The sequence below is a fragment of the Labrus bergylta genome, chromosome 23 (assembly GCF_963930695.1).
Source record: "Labrus bergylta chromosome 23, fLabBer1.1, whole genome shotgun sequence".
NCBI classification, from domain to species: domain Eukaryota; kingdom Metazoa; phylum Chordata; class Actinopteri; order Labriformes; family Labridae; genus Labrus; species Labrus bergylta.
In genome coordinates, this window is record NC_089217.1 from 4,859,055 (window position 1) to 4,873,774 (window position 14,720).

Sequence of the window (14,720 nt, forward strand, 5' to 3'; positions counted from 1 at the left end):
TGCAGCCTGTCAGCAGGGGGAGCTCTGAATCTTTTGGCTTCACTCCCGAGCAGATGTGTTTCTCTGTCCATCTTAATAAACAATCTTTGGTCAAAAGTTGTGTTATAACCAGCAGTAGTTATGTGAATTGTGTCCCACATACAAAACATACAAAACAGGGACTCACCCATAAAGTCATGGCAACAGTTTCGGAAAATCTTTAAAGTGGTACCTTCAATTTGAAGATCCATTCAGCGTCTTGGAGGTGTACAATCAGTAGGGCCCGACCGATACGGGATTTATGGGGCCGATACTGATATCGGGGAGGGGGAAAAAAATTAGATACCGATAAATCGGCCGATATTTTTCTTTCATCTATGAAATCTGTTGAGATAGATAGATATACATTTATGTATTTATTGCATTGATCCATCAAATGCAGTTACCACTTACACTCATACAAAGACAAGATGGTCACTCAACTGGAAATTTACTGCGCGTGCACGCTGCATCACCTCTTCTGTTTCGAGGCTCAGTTGATTTGAGAGAAACCACTTGAAATCCACTTCAGTCCATGTTTGAGCTTATTCGGTCATGTGAAAGGGTGTGTCACCGTTCACACTATGGATTGCTTCATTTCTCAAAAATATGTCGTTTTTTTCTGATTTAAAAAAAAAAAAAAAACCATAAGACAAAATAATTCCACCTCAGCAGTGAAATTCATCATGGGATCCAGGCCAACCCTAAAATCAATCATTTCCCCAGGGATGAAACCTGCAGTGATGGATACCACCCCCCGGCTCGCTGTGAGACAAGAGTGCCACTTTGTACGTGTGTGTGTGTGTGTGTGTGTGTGGACTACACTTCATTTAGCACTGCTCCACAGGGGAGCCAGGGGAAATCACACGCAGACACAGAGAGAGAATAAACAAACAAATCAAAAGCATTAAACCAAGCAAACACAACACAGGAGGCTTTCTTTTTTTTTTTGGAGGACCGTTAAAACCTCCATTATCCACCTCAAATTAAATGTCTTCTTTGATAGACTCCTTTCATTCTGCAGGGAGGTGCAAACATGGTACGCACAGGTTGCAGAAAAGGATAAACAAACTGGGTGCCAATAGCAGTGGCTTAAAGCAGATAAAGAGGATATTAACTATAATCTTATCTCATCACACGGCTTCACATTTTTTATATTGAGGCAGAAAATTACGCCGTCGTCAAATAGACCTTCCTATGTATTTACATTTTTATGAGCGGAATAAGGAATAAATAGAGCACAAATGTTCCCACTTTAAACCTTCTTCTGTGTATAAATGCATCTCCGCGCACGCTTGGTCGTGCATTCTATATTTGTGTGACCCCGCCCACCATCTTCCAGCTGCAGGCACTCAGTCTTTAGATGATCCAATAAGATTATAAAAGCTACCTACAGAGCTCACAGAAGGTACAAATCTACATCGACCAGCGCTACCAGCCGCACATTTCATTCATGAAAGACTCATCAAATGTCAGGTTTACAGCCCGATTTCTGATTGTAGAAACTCTCATTCAAGTGTTAACATAAATATCTGACTTTTTTAAGTTTTTAAAGGAGTCATGTTGGAAAATGTACATCTGTGAATCCTTACAAAGAGGAATCACCTTTAAACACTTTCATCTGTTTAACGGACCGATTTGTAAATATGGATGGCACTTGTTGGCGGATAGAAGAAAGTGAGTCATGGCGTTGGGTTTACTTCTTGTGCCGTGAAGAGTCTAAATTTATCTAAATAATGTTCTCTCAGTGTATATATACTATTTGTCTTTGTGTAAATAACTCGATGAGCGATGCCTCTGAACTCTGTGGCTTGTATAATCCAATGAGCTCACCGAATGACTGAGTGCGCTCAGCTGTGGTGGTTGGTGGTGGGTGGAGTCAGCGTTGATGTATTTTGCCCACTTAAAGGACCTCTCTGCTTTACTAACAACAGTGTCAAAACTATAGTGGAAATGTTTGGGGACTGCAGACCATCTCTTCTTCCACTTGGCAGCTCTTTAGCAAATCGATCTCAAAGACGATTCTAAAGCTTGGTTTATCTCTTTTTTTAGACCCTTTCTGTGATTCTTTCTGTTTTCGCTTCATTTCCATCCAACACAAGCTCCTTCTGAAACACATACCCGAGTTTAGCTTTGCTTGTGCAGTTTGGAGCTCAGTCATGACATCTCTTTGACTGCAAATACTGTAGATACAGTGTTCCAGGTTGACATTTGAGTTGAATGGAAAGACGATGGCTATAGAAATGGTGAAGGTTAGAGTCTAAAAATAGGCAAGAAAAGCCCTCAATGCATCTGTATGGCATATAGAAATGAGGATATAGGAAGGAGCTGAACTAATTTAAACAATACGCACTGTTGTACAATATGCTTTGGTCTATCTGTAAATAAAACTTCCTTTATGACGCTTTTTCCATTTGACTGAATAGTACTTTAAAGTTTGCGGACGTCATTCAATAGCAAGGATTAAAAAAAAAAATGGGGTAAAATAATTATAATCCATTGCTGTGAAAGATACAATGGGGCTGACCAAACTCAACGTAGTGCAATCCTCACTTTCCCAGAGTTTCATCATTTCTTCTTCTGCAGAAACAACTTTATGTCTTTTCAAACCAAATAAAGAAACGATGGCTAACAGCCTTAGAATGAAAAAGCCTGCCATGCGGACATTATTACATTGCAGCATTCCATCTGAATCCCTCGCTTTCTTACGGCTTATTGGTAGTCTATATGCGTATTATGCAATTTAATGACACAACCGATGTGTGAACAGTCAGTAAATGAAAATGAAACAAGATTAAAACAGCGAGTCATACTCAAATAGGAGGTTTTTCATTCTGATCAGCATGGAGGGACTGCTGCGTTATTGTAAACAAGTGCATAAAAACATGATTTTCTGAGTAGCTGTGCAGCACATTGCTCACTTTCCCTCTTTTCCACCATTATACTGTGGCTGTCTGCTCTCTACTTCTACTTTCACCTTTTCTGTTTGACTGGCGTCGTGATTGCAGCCGAGGCAGATTTTGAATCTATTCCCCAGAGACAAGGATGTTCTCGCCCTTTTCACTCAGGTCAATTATCCTTTTTTGTGTAACCGGCAGTCATCTGAATCACATTACAACAAAGGGGATCAAAATCAGCCTTTTTCTCTCTGTAAATTATAGACCGCGATGAAGTTGGAAGCATAAATGTGGGATGAATTCGCTGGAAACTAATCTGAATCTGTCATCGTCACTGTCACATTTTGCGTAGGCACTCTTTAACACTCGGAAAGCTGTGCTCAATCTCTGTAAGAAGCTAAGTTTTGAAGAGGCTCCCTTTGGATTTATTGAAGTTAGATTTAGCCCATTAGACTGAGCATGGGAAGAAGCTTTATCCCATTTGTAAAAAGAATCACTTTGGACTGAAAAAAGGTTTTAGCATTTATTATTAATGTCAAGGTTTCTGATCCCAATTGTCCATGAAATCATTCTTCTTGCTTTACAATACTTTGCTTTTAACGTCCTTTTCTTTGCAGCTACAGTTGTTGGCTCGTCCAGTCAGAAACCTTTTTATTCTTGCTTTAACAGCTTAATGAAAGAAAAGCTTATAAATCAAGATTTGGAAACCAATCATAAGTGCATTGTAGATGTCCTAACATCAATTTAAAAAGGCAGTCTTTGTAGTTTGTGTACCATCAATCAGCTGTTAATGTGTTATGACTGGCTGGCTGATCTACTGAAAAGCCTTCTTCATTTGTTGCCATTGTCTGTCTATTTGCTCACGCTCTGGCTGTGTCTACCGTAATGATCGTTACTTCCCAGCTTGTAATAATGCCTTCAATAAATCCGAACTATCTTCATTAACTTCAGCATATCCAATCAAGATAAGGGGGAAAACACACTGAGGGACACAACACAATACAAACAGAACAGAGGAGCGCGGCAAACAAAGCCTGTGTTCCTGCAATTCAGGCTTCAGTGTGTAAACTCATCATACACCGATTAAGTTTTTACGACTCTGAGCAGCTTTGGCATCAGTGAAATTTCCGGTCTTGGAAAAAAAACATAGAAGGATTGGGGTTATGTTTACTAACTTAAAAATACAAAAACTATTATCATCAATCTGTCTGACGTTTTAGATGCCCAATTCCCAAATGTGCATAAAAGGAGAAAATCAAGCGGTGCTCGCCGTTTGTTGTGCCTGTTTTGGAAGGGTGTGGGCGTAACAGCGATGATGATATATCAAGTGAAAAAAAAAGCAGTAAATCCATATCTGGCAGCTGTGACTCTGTGAACATCAACATCCCATTTTTTTTTTTTTTTTTAATACCAAATGGGCTGATTTCCCAGTGTGCTTGTTTCGGCGCCTGTGGTGCAGGATGACGTCACGGCAGTCACAGCCGGGATAAAGTGTGAATACATGTGTTGGAGGTAGACAGCTCATCAGGATGAGTGATGAGTGTCGGGGGGGGGGGGGGGGGGCAGGAACACTGCATACAACTCCAATGTCACGTAATAACTCTTCAGGTTGAAATCATTGATTGAGTTGAACCTCTGCACATAAAAAGACATTTAAATGCAGAGATGCGGCTGTAGCATGTCTAGTAATGTGCAATAATCTTGTTTGGAGAACTGTTACCAGAGAATGAATTAACTGAGAGCTGAAAGGCACTGAGATACTTAATGGCACATTAACTTGGCCTATTAACATAATTTGGGTGAATGTGTGCCTATCGATCTAATCATAAACAATAGGAGGGTTTATGTTGTAAATAAAAGAGGGGTTTTGGATGTTTAAAGCCTGAATTCAAAGACAATGATGGTAGAGAATGTTTTTTTTTTTTGTTTTTTTGGAGAGGCTTGGCCGAATATGGTTCATTCAATTTAACTGGAATTTATAATTAATTCTTCAGAATCAATAGATGATGGAAATACGACATCTGTGAAAATGGGTCAGGTTGGACTTTAACAAAAGATTTTGGCTGCAGGCGACACTTTTCTCAAAAAATGACCAATTAACAGAATCCAACCTGACAGCTCATTTCCTTGGGCTGATTTTCCTTTGCGTGCTCTAATGTTAACAAAATCGCCGTCATCAGTGTCAGGTCTGCTAATGAATGTGAGGTTTGAAGGGATACGATTGGCTCCGGGCACAATGTTTTGATGATATGTTAAGGTTAGGTGCATTTTCTGTCGCTCCAGCAAATGTGAAACACCAATTAGCCATGTTTCAATGATGGAGAGTGGCTTTGGAGCACAAAAGTCCAGTGGCATGCTCTCCCCCCCTGTAATATAAAGCTGTCAGTCAGAGCACAAGGGAATGAGATAGTGAAAGCTAGGGGAGGACAAAGTAAGAAAGGCTAATTACATAGCTGACACCTTTTGCCTTCTAACATCCTTTTACAAAAGTTTTTTTTTTTTCCACATCTCCATAGTAATTTCACAATGACAGAAGGCTTTGTTTGCGGTGTGCATTGTTGTGCAAACATGTGTTTTTGTCTGTTCTGTTTGCCCATTGTTTCGTAAAATGGACAGAAATGATAGGGGACATGTATTGAGCAAACCACAATATTGGCAGTTTGTTATTCCCATTGCAATACTGAGAGAAAAAAAAAAGTGCATGTCTGTGCTATCAATCCCACGTGTCAAGACCTACAAAAAGGAAACAGATGGTGTAAATAAATCAAATTCGATGCGGGAGCACATCTCTTGTCTATCAAAATGCTTCCTGTATTCTCCGGCATCCAGCAGAATCAGAATGTCTCTCGCAGCGAGCGGGGCAGCTCTCTCCGTGTGTGGTCCTGCTTTTTCAGATACGCTAAAACCCTGTGGTCAATATTTATCTTCTAAACGTTCACAAACATCCTCAAACTAAGCGGTAACCATTAAGGATGTTTATTCCAGGCAGGGCAGCCTCTGGAGGCAATGCAAATAATTGGAGTGCAAATAGTGACGCTGTAGTATTTAATATACAACTTTTATAACTGATGACAACAGTTTGAAATATAACTTGGATTCAAGGGTTGGAAGTTTATTATCGAGTTACTTTTTGAAGAAAGTTAAAAAGTGGACTTGGAAGGGATTCTTTCAGTTTTGCTAACATCCGGTCTTTAAAATCCCAGGATTAGAAGTTATGGGAAAACTGTCAAAAAAATCATTGTAAATCCCTTCTTAACAGGGCATTAAGGTGAAATAAAAGGTATCACTTTACTCCACTACTAATCTCTTCATCTGAGGATTATCCAAATGCAATGACAAGGTAATCATAAGGAGAAAGCCACTTAAGTAGATCCTGTCAAAAACATTCCTGTCTTGAGTGACACCCAAAGCTTGACAGGCCATCAGGTTTGAACGCTTTAAGTTTTGGTCATGGGCGCATCTGTTGTTTGGATCAAGGTTGACTTTTGTGGACGAGCATCTGTCAGCTTTATTTACAGCGACACCACTTGGCTTCAGAACGCAGATTACTGCCAAGGATGCTGATGGCCACTTGTGACCGGCTGTGGCACATTGTGTTCCCCGTCTTATCAGACCTCGCTGAAGTTGCCTCTTTAGGAGTGTGAGACAGATTCCCCGTGTCTCTCCGCGAGTGAACAACCGCGGAGAGCCTTCATACATGAGTGCTTCTTGGACTGCGAGTCCCACAACGCTCCAGTGAAGTAGACAAGTTTGTCATGTGCTGCGTTCATGCGCTCCTTCAGATGATCCCATTCACAGAGTTGAAAAGTTGCTTTCTCTGACTTTGTTGTGTTTGAAAACTTGAAGTAGTAGTATAGACGCATCATAATGGCTACAATTGTGATGAAAATATATATTCAATATAACATGTGGGACAGGAGCCACAGGTCAGTCTTCAACCTGGATCTCCCGCTTAGAGGACTTTGAACACCGTACAAGGGGAACGACCTAAATGATTGGCTATCTGAGGGATGTTATATGTCAATTTCCCCAATTGGAAACGTTCTTTTCTGATTATTCCTGCACCACTCCAATGCAAGGATTGGTTTTCTGTCTCTTTGTTTTCAAAGATTGTGTGAGAAAATAATTCAGAGATGAGAAATGAAACAAAACTAGCAAAAAGTTGAAAGCTTATTGAGTACTTTACTCCAATGAACGCCTCAGAATAACCTCGCTGAATTGTCTTCTAACTCATTGTATGTTGTGATGGAAATTATTGTCTGCCTTACTGTTATATATGAGGTAATCTAGAGCAGATATTGTAAATATAGCAACCTGTCCAAGGGCAACATGGCTCTGCTTTTTATCACTAAACTCTGAATCACAGGAGACGCAGCAATCGGGGGGGGGGGGGGGGGGATGGGCAGAGAAATACAGAAACAATGAAGTGGAACGAATCCAACAGGCACCCGCTTTATCTCTCTCCCTTCGCCTTCCCTTGCCTTTTTTTTTTTTTTTTTTTCCATTTATGCTATCTTTGTCTATCTTAATGAGCAGCACAGCTTTCTATCCAGGGATGGTGCCAGTGTGATACATCACAGGCACAGGACACATGCAGGGGGGAACGAGGACAGGACAGTCGCAGGGTGACGCCCGATGCTGGCAGAGCGATTAAGAGTGCTTGAGGAAGGCATGCTGATTCAGAATGTGAGCAAAAGAGCACCATCATGTTCATGCGTGGGGGCAGATTGCACCCGCCATTGTCCTAAGACATAAAAATGTAAGAAACTTCTTAAGTTCCAAGTCCAAGTCTAGATAAGTTTGAGTCAAGCTCCTAAAGGGATGAACACAAGTAATGACCAATGGAGAAACTCTAGATTTGTCGGCTGTGGATCAGCGGTCGAAGTTTCCTTGGGCAAGACAATGAACCCCAAATTGCTCCCTAACAAAGCCATTGGTATATGAATGGAGTTAGTAAGTGTAAGAATGTGTGTCAATAGGTAACTGTAACATAAAGTGGAAAGACAATTTAAGTGGTTTGCAGGCTACAAACAGTAAGTACTAATTATCGTCTGCAGTCCCCCTTTATCATCTTATTTGAAGGTTTGCACTGAATGTCGGAAACCTTTCTGATCTCCTGTAATGGAATAAACAGCATCATACAGCATTCAATAAAATTACTTTTTTCGACGGATAGAAACAGCAGTGGGAATTTTCATAAAAGCCCTCTTGAGACTGGACTAGAGACCCTAATGAATCTCAAGTATTACAGCCTGGGTACCTGTAATATCATGACTTTTTCTTGGCAGATTCTCATCTGCTGAATACTAACTAAATGTGCTCGACACCTTTATGAGACGCATTTGAACCTTTTGGGAGTGTCACACCGAGAGTGACATTAACAGGCTTATGTTCGCCACACTTAACACACTCTAGTCCGAGGGTTAGCTCTTAATTGCTCATCGGCCTGAGTTGAAAATGTCTGTTCATGAAGTCGGTCCACACTTAGTGGCATGATCAGAAGCACTTGCTGCACAAAGTCTGGGAGTTCACTTGCGTAACACAATCTCATTATTCAAAGGCAGGGCATTAATATAGGTTGACCTTTCCATTGGTCTTTTTTTCCCCTTCTCTTAGTCGGGCTGTCTCGAACTCTTCAACAAATCAAAAATGTAGTATGTACTCATCCACCCCTTCCCTCTACATTCCCATACTGTGACATCGCACACATGCTCCACACATGGTGGCAGCTAAGAGCAAGGTTTAATTGAACAAACCAGGGAGAGGATGCCCCAGAGCAGCACCGGCAGGGCTCTGTTTCACCTGCGTGAGGCGATTACTGAACCCACTGCATAAACGCACAGGCTCGGGCGGAGGGTGCATCCATGTCGACGCCCTATGTGAAATCAGTAATGAGCCAGCAACTGCCAGGAGAAGCTCACAGGCCAGCTCATTGCCATGCATAGTATGAAGAGGCAGGGACAGAAGGGGGGAGTCCCAGAGGCAATATGGAGACGGAAACCGGCTATATTGTCATTCTAACGGCAAGTGTACATAACATGGGGAGATGCTCTCATCTGATATAGCAACAATAGGGTAAAACACCATATTACTTCTAGATGTCACGAGGGACACGATAACATTCCATGGCCAAGTAAAGATTAGTACTGTAGGGGCTCCATTTCCCTGGATTTATCTGAATCACATACTGAGATGCAGCAGGTCGGTTAAAGATGCACTGTGAAGAAAGGCGTTCGCTGTATCGTGCAACAACAATCATCGATGTTGTATTCCTGCCCACATGAGACACATATTAGATAATCAAAAATGGGTGTATTTTCATGGGAAAAGAAATGGAAAAGTCAATACACTTATACAAGCTCAAAGGATCTCTGCATGCAGCGTGTTGGATCAGTACACATTTTTTTTACGTTACTACATTGCACAGCATTTGCTGTGCAATGTAGTAACGTAGCACAGTTACAGTACAAGACAAACGTAACATTGCCAGCAACCGCTGGCAATGTCCTGCAGCATTTCACCAGAGAAATGACTTGCCCGCCAGCTGTTGCTTAATACGTCAGTCAGTCTGGTTATAGCTTGTTTCAGTGCTGCTGCTGCTGCAGTAAATTTCCTTGCATGCCCAGTGAAAAATGTTTGTCTCTGCTAACAGAGACACCTGGGGTGAGCGCCATGAGGAAAACATAAAAGAAGCCATGTCTTATAGCATTACACCATTGTGTTTCCAGATCTGCATCTGGGTTTAGTTTCTATTGTTTATGTCACATGGATGAATGGGAATTTTAATTCGAGGTCAAGGTCGCTGATATTTCGTGCAGAAAGTGGTCTCAAAGTTGATTTACAATGAAACAAAAACTATCCATTGAGATTCCCACTAATGAAAATGTACTAGTTGGGGTAACAGCTCTTACTGCTGTTTTCACTCTTGAGAAGCAATTATGATTAGAAAAATGGAAATCTGCTAATTAAAGCCAAATCAACAGAGGATACACTGTGCAGGGTTTCTTCCATTGTGGGGAAGTTATTTTTTCAAAATGAAACGTTAAGTGTGAAGTGAGAGGCGAGATAGCGAGCGTTGGAGTAGGAAGCGTGGCGGTGTTTTTTCAAGTGGTAGCTGCTGTGGGGTCTCGGTATGACAGGAGAAAATTGACTCGTCTACCTTACCTTCCCAGCTTGCTTGAGGACTTTTTTTTTTTTATCCACCACTGGCTGAGCTCCAGTGTTTTTTTTTTTGCATCCCAGAAGGCGTGTGATATTTCTAGACAGCGTGGCTTTGCAACTGTTGACAACAGTTAGAAGTGTATCTGATCTTTCCATTGACCTGTATCCGTTCAAAATATGTTGAATTGGCTCTCGTGTGCTATTTCAATCCGTGCATAGCAGGAAGCTAAAATGTGCTTCTTGTAAATTCAGCCTCAAAACTGTTGCATAACAGAGTCTTTGGTTGTATGTAGCAGCTTTATGTGAATCAGGGTCGATGGACAGGGCTGGTTTTGCAGATCGGCAGAGGTCATATCTGACACTGTCATTTTTCACAGATGGTGCGGAGGCTGCCAAAGCAAAGCAGCTTGAATATCAATAGGTTGATCTCTGAGCATTCTTCCAAGAGGTAGGGAGAAGGGGATAGCTTCAGAGAGGGCACCTTAAAACGACATTGCAATGTTGAAGATAATTTGCGGTAAATCAGTATGAATATAATTTCTATGAAGTGGCCTTTAAAGGTCATCGGGGAAGAAATACGAGCCTCTCGCTGTCAGGACTCAAAGACGATTCATAAACGGAAATAGAGAAGGAGTGGAACAGTCGGTTGGTCTTTATTGGTTTGACTGCATCAGGACTGCAGCAGAAGATGGAAAAGAGTCTGTATTTTCTACCCTCTCTCGCCGTGTTCTTAATCAAAATATGTGCACACACAAAAGACAGGCAAATTCTCCAGTGTACATTTTGATCTCATTCCCCTCACTTGGCGCACACTGACACATGGCCACCCACAGTTTCTCGGGGGAATCTCTGGGTAGTTGACTGTTTGCAGATTATCACAGCTTGTTTTTCCACCCGCCTGAATGCCATTTCCTGCTTGTTAATTCTCCATTAATGTCTCTTGCTTCGCGTCCACTTAACACAAGTACTGCCAGAGAGGCCTGGCTATGAGAGGCTTTGTCACACCTGTAAAAGAAGTGGTTTTCCTGTAATTAGCTCCTCTCGTGCATAATGCTATTGTCTAACTTTTAATGAGAGGCCACTGTCAAGTTTCATAAGGGGTTTTTGTAGTCCACATGGTAATCATGTTGGAGTATTTGCGTGCCACCGTCACCCTGGGCAAAAAGCTCCCAATAGATAAATTAACCCAGAATTATGGGCGATGTTAGGGATTCTTCAAAGATCTACTTGGTTTCAATGAAAGTTACCGTGAAAGTTAATGTGATTTACTTACTGAACAGGAACACTAGGGGGGGGACTTCCAAAGTGGGATTTAGATAGAACCTCTGCTCCTTTTAAAGTTAAAAGGAGCAAGTTGTTCAGTTGGTATTCCCCATGGTACCATCCCCCTGGGTCACTTCCCAGGTTGATATCCAGGAGAAGGCTTTTATAAAATTTGCTGGAGGAATTACATCACTTTTCTGGGCCCGGACCCCCCCCCCCCCCCCCCCGCCCGCATTTTCATCCAGTAGGAGCTGGAGGTTTCGGTTTGAGGAGGATGTTTGGCCTTCTTTGTTTAAAACCTACTACCACAATGATCCAGTACCCGAGTAAATTACTGCAAATGCGTGAATAAAAAGTCCTCTCTCTAAATATGAACAATTCATCTCCACAGACATCTGTAAAGCTCTATCCCTCAGAGTCTGATACTCCTGAGACAGTGACGAGACCTCGAGGAAATTAATGGCCAATTTGTAATTATACTTCACTGGCTCAAGATGCAGATCATTTTGTTGAAATGTTCCATCAGAACACTGAGACGGTGTGTTGGCCCGATGGTTATCAGAACCAGTTTCATTTCCTGTCGAAACCTTTCTTCCAATATTTGTATGCATGTATGTGTCCATGTGCGCTTCAGGGATTTGCCTATTATCGCCTTTGAAAGACAGCCCTACTGGACTGTCATTTACCCATACTTAGGATAAACTAAGCCAATATTTACCAAAGCAGGTAGTTAAACTGACAGAGTTCAAAAAGTTGCAGGAGATTGTCTCGTTGAAGAAAAAGACGTCCTCTTTGTTTACCGGCCTTAATTGATTTGTCACAGTTTCACAACCTTTCCACACTGTCAAAATAAACCTTAGAGCTTGTCACAAAACTGCCATGTGAATTTATTTTATCTAGGAAATGGCAACGGCCATGCTTTGGATGAGCAAGGGCAGCAGCGAGTTTGTTAAACTTACTTATATCCATTAACTGTGATACCAGTGGGAGGAGTGCTGAATGGATCTGAACCCCCTGTGGAGCAGCTCTACAGCAGCAATGATAGGTTTTGCATTCCAGTCATGCTTCTCTGCAAACAGCAAGTAAACGAAGGCCTAACCCTGCATGCTCCTGTGGAGAGAGCCAGCAATGAAAATGCATGTAATCATTGAAAGCAGGGGGCATGTGCCCTGGGCTTTACCTTGGATCAGTGCTCAGAGATGGAGAATGGGAATCTGGACACCAGGGAAGCAGCCAAATGTATCGGTTCAAGTGCAACCAGAGGCCGCCACATTTGAAAACATTGTTTCTGATATTTTTTGCTGAAAGCATACAGTAAAGCTGACACATGCTGTTGTCTGTCCTTGACAAAGCGGCTATTTAGCATTGAAAAACGAAGATAGCATCTATTATAGTTATACATAATATACAAAAGAGTCAATGGTTCTCACTTAGTTCAATATGTTTTTTTGAGGTTTACTCAGAAATGATTTGACCATCCTGAGGTCCAGTACAAAAGACAATGTGGACACACGTTGAGGAGAAAGGGCAAGGTTTCTGCTTCCCAAAGGGCATAAGCAATTTTCAGCTCTAGTGAGCCAGCTCCTGGAATATCTAAGTCGAACACAGAGCAATACTCAAGCTCATTTATTCACATCCTCCCAATGGCAGTCCCTGACTTGTCATTGTTTTTGTCTAAAGTACAAAACAAAGAGAGCAAATTTGAGGAATAGAATTCAACTCAGTGCAAGTCATACTATGGTAAAACTCTATCAATTACTTTGCATCAAGTCTTGTATGTATGCTAATGTATTAAGATGAGTGATAAGACAGTCTTACACATCTGAATATTAATCAGTCTAAAGATAAAGATGTGTCACTCATCCTCTGATTGGGCTCTGTCTGATGCCCTTGTACTGGCTGCAGTAGTAGTGAGAAATACAGGCAGGCTCTATGATTGATAGCTATGCTAGAAGTGCCACTGCTGCTCTCCCCAGGCAATGGCAACTGCTCTCCTGCTCAGCAGGCTGGGGTGCCAGCTTTCTATCAGTCAACTCTGTGGCAAAGATGTCTTCCTTCAGTTCAGTGCAACTTCCCTACCGTTGCCTTTTCGAAGTGAGATTAGATGAGGACGTTTAAGATGGGATAGTAGAGGCAAAACAGTTAGGTAAAGTTTGATGGGTAAAATAAAATGGCTTCTTTTTTTTTTTTAAATAGAAGTGTCTGTTCACAATAGGCTTAAGCGAATATGACTCCACCCAGAAGCTTGAAAGTCAAGTCCAGGCTCCCCTAAGACACCATGGGTAGACTTAGATTTGAGCATGTTTAGTTGACTCTAGCTAGGGCACGCCTTCCCCTGTGTCATGGCAGAGATTTCAAGTGGAAAACAAGGCTTATGGCAGCTGGCAGTTGACAAAGGGAGCAGTTGGAGTTGACTGCACCCACTGTGCTATGACCATCTTTACTGATCTACTTCACCTTACTAATCCACTTGTCTCAAGGGAGCCACAAATGTGTCCCATTTGTATTGTGATGTTTTTTTATTTATATATATATAAATCACCCGTCTTAAACATTTTATGGGGATTAGCCCAGCTTAGCTCCATGGCTAATGCAATGATTAGGGATTTCTGGCACAGCAGATAAGTGAATGTTCACTAGTTACTCAGCAACTGCACTCAACTGTTTAAGACTTTAAGCCGAAAGTCTTGGACAAGGCAGCTCTCAAGCCAAGGCGGCGTGTCATCCATTACACTTTATCAACCTTGGTTACACCACGATACACCAGTTTCACATTGTCCTGTTTCATCAGGTAGTTGGCTGGTGAGCACATAAGAAGAGCTCTAGCTTCAATGTCAAGAATCTTGACCTAGCTCAAATGTATTTGATCTTTCTTTTGAGTAACACATTGAAACATCCAAAAGCTTGTGATTTACAGACTGAATACCTGCAATTAATTCAAGTTTAACAATTATGTTCACCAAAGAAGAACCTTGATGAAAAAAAGGTGTAGCACTTGAAGGCTGATGATATTTATGCCAAATTGATAAGTGCAAAGCCACCAAGTGTGCTATAAAATCTGACCTACAGCTCCCAAAAGAGCTCCAATAGTCGTGGCAGCCCCCGAGCAGACAAATCATATTACTCATACTATCAAAGTTCTGTGAAACGCAGAACTGAGCAGTGTATAAATCAAAGCAAGGTCTACAACACAAGCATGTGTTTAAGGTTAAAAGCAAGAAGCAGTGGGTCACTTGGGGATCAAAAGAATTTTATAGCGCAGTATGAAGAGAATTCTTAAGTGCAAGTTGGAAATGGACCTTTGAAGATAAAATGTCAGCTGCAATTTGGTCAATAATTCCTTTTAAGGTTTTTTATTAAAGTAATGGTAAAATGAACTCT

General features: G+C 41.5%; 1 protein-coding gene across 1 annotated transcript in view; it reads left to right on the forward strand.

Moving 5' to 3' along the window:
- chrm2a (cholinergic receptor, muscarinic 2a) overlaps nucleotides 1-14,720 on the forward strand; it is a 67,247-nt gene that overhangs the window by 46,864 nt on the left and 5,663 nt on the right. The window lies entirely within an intron of this gene.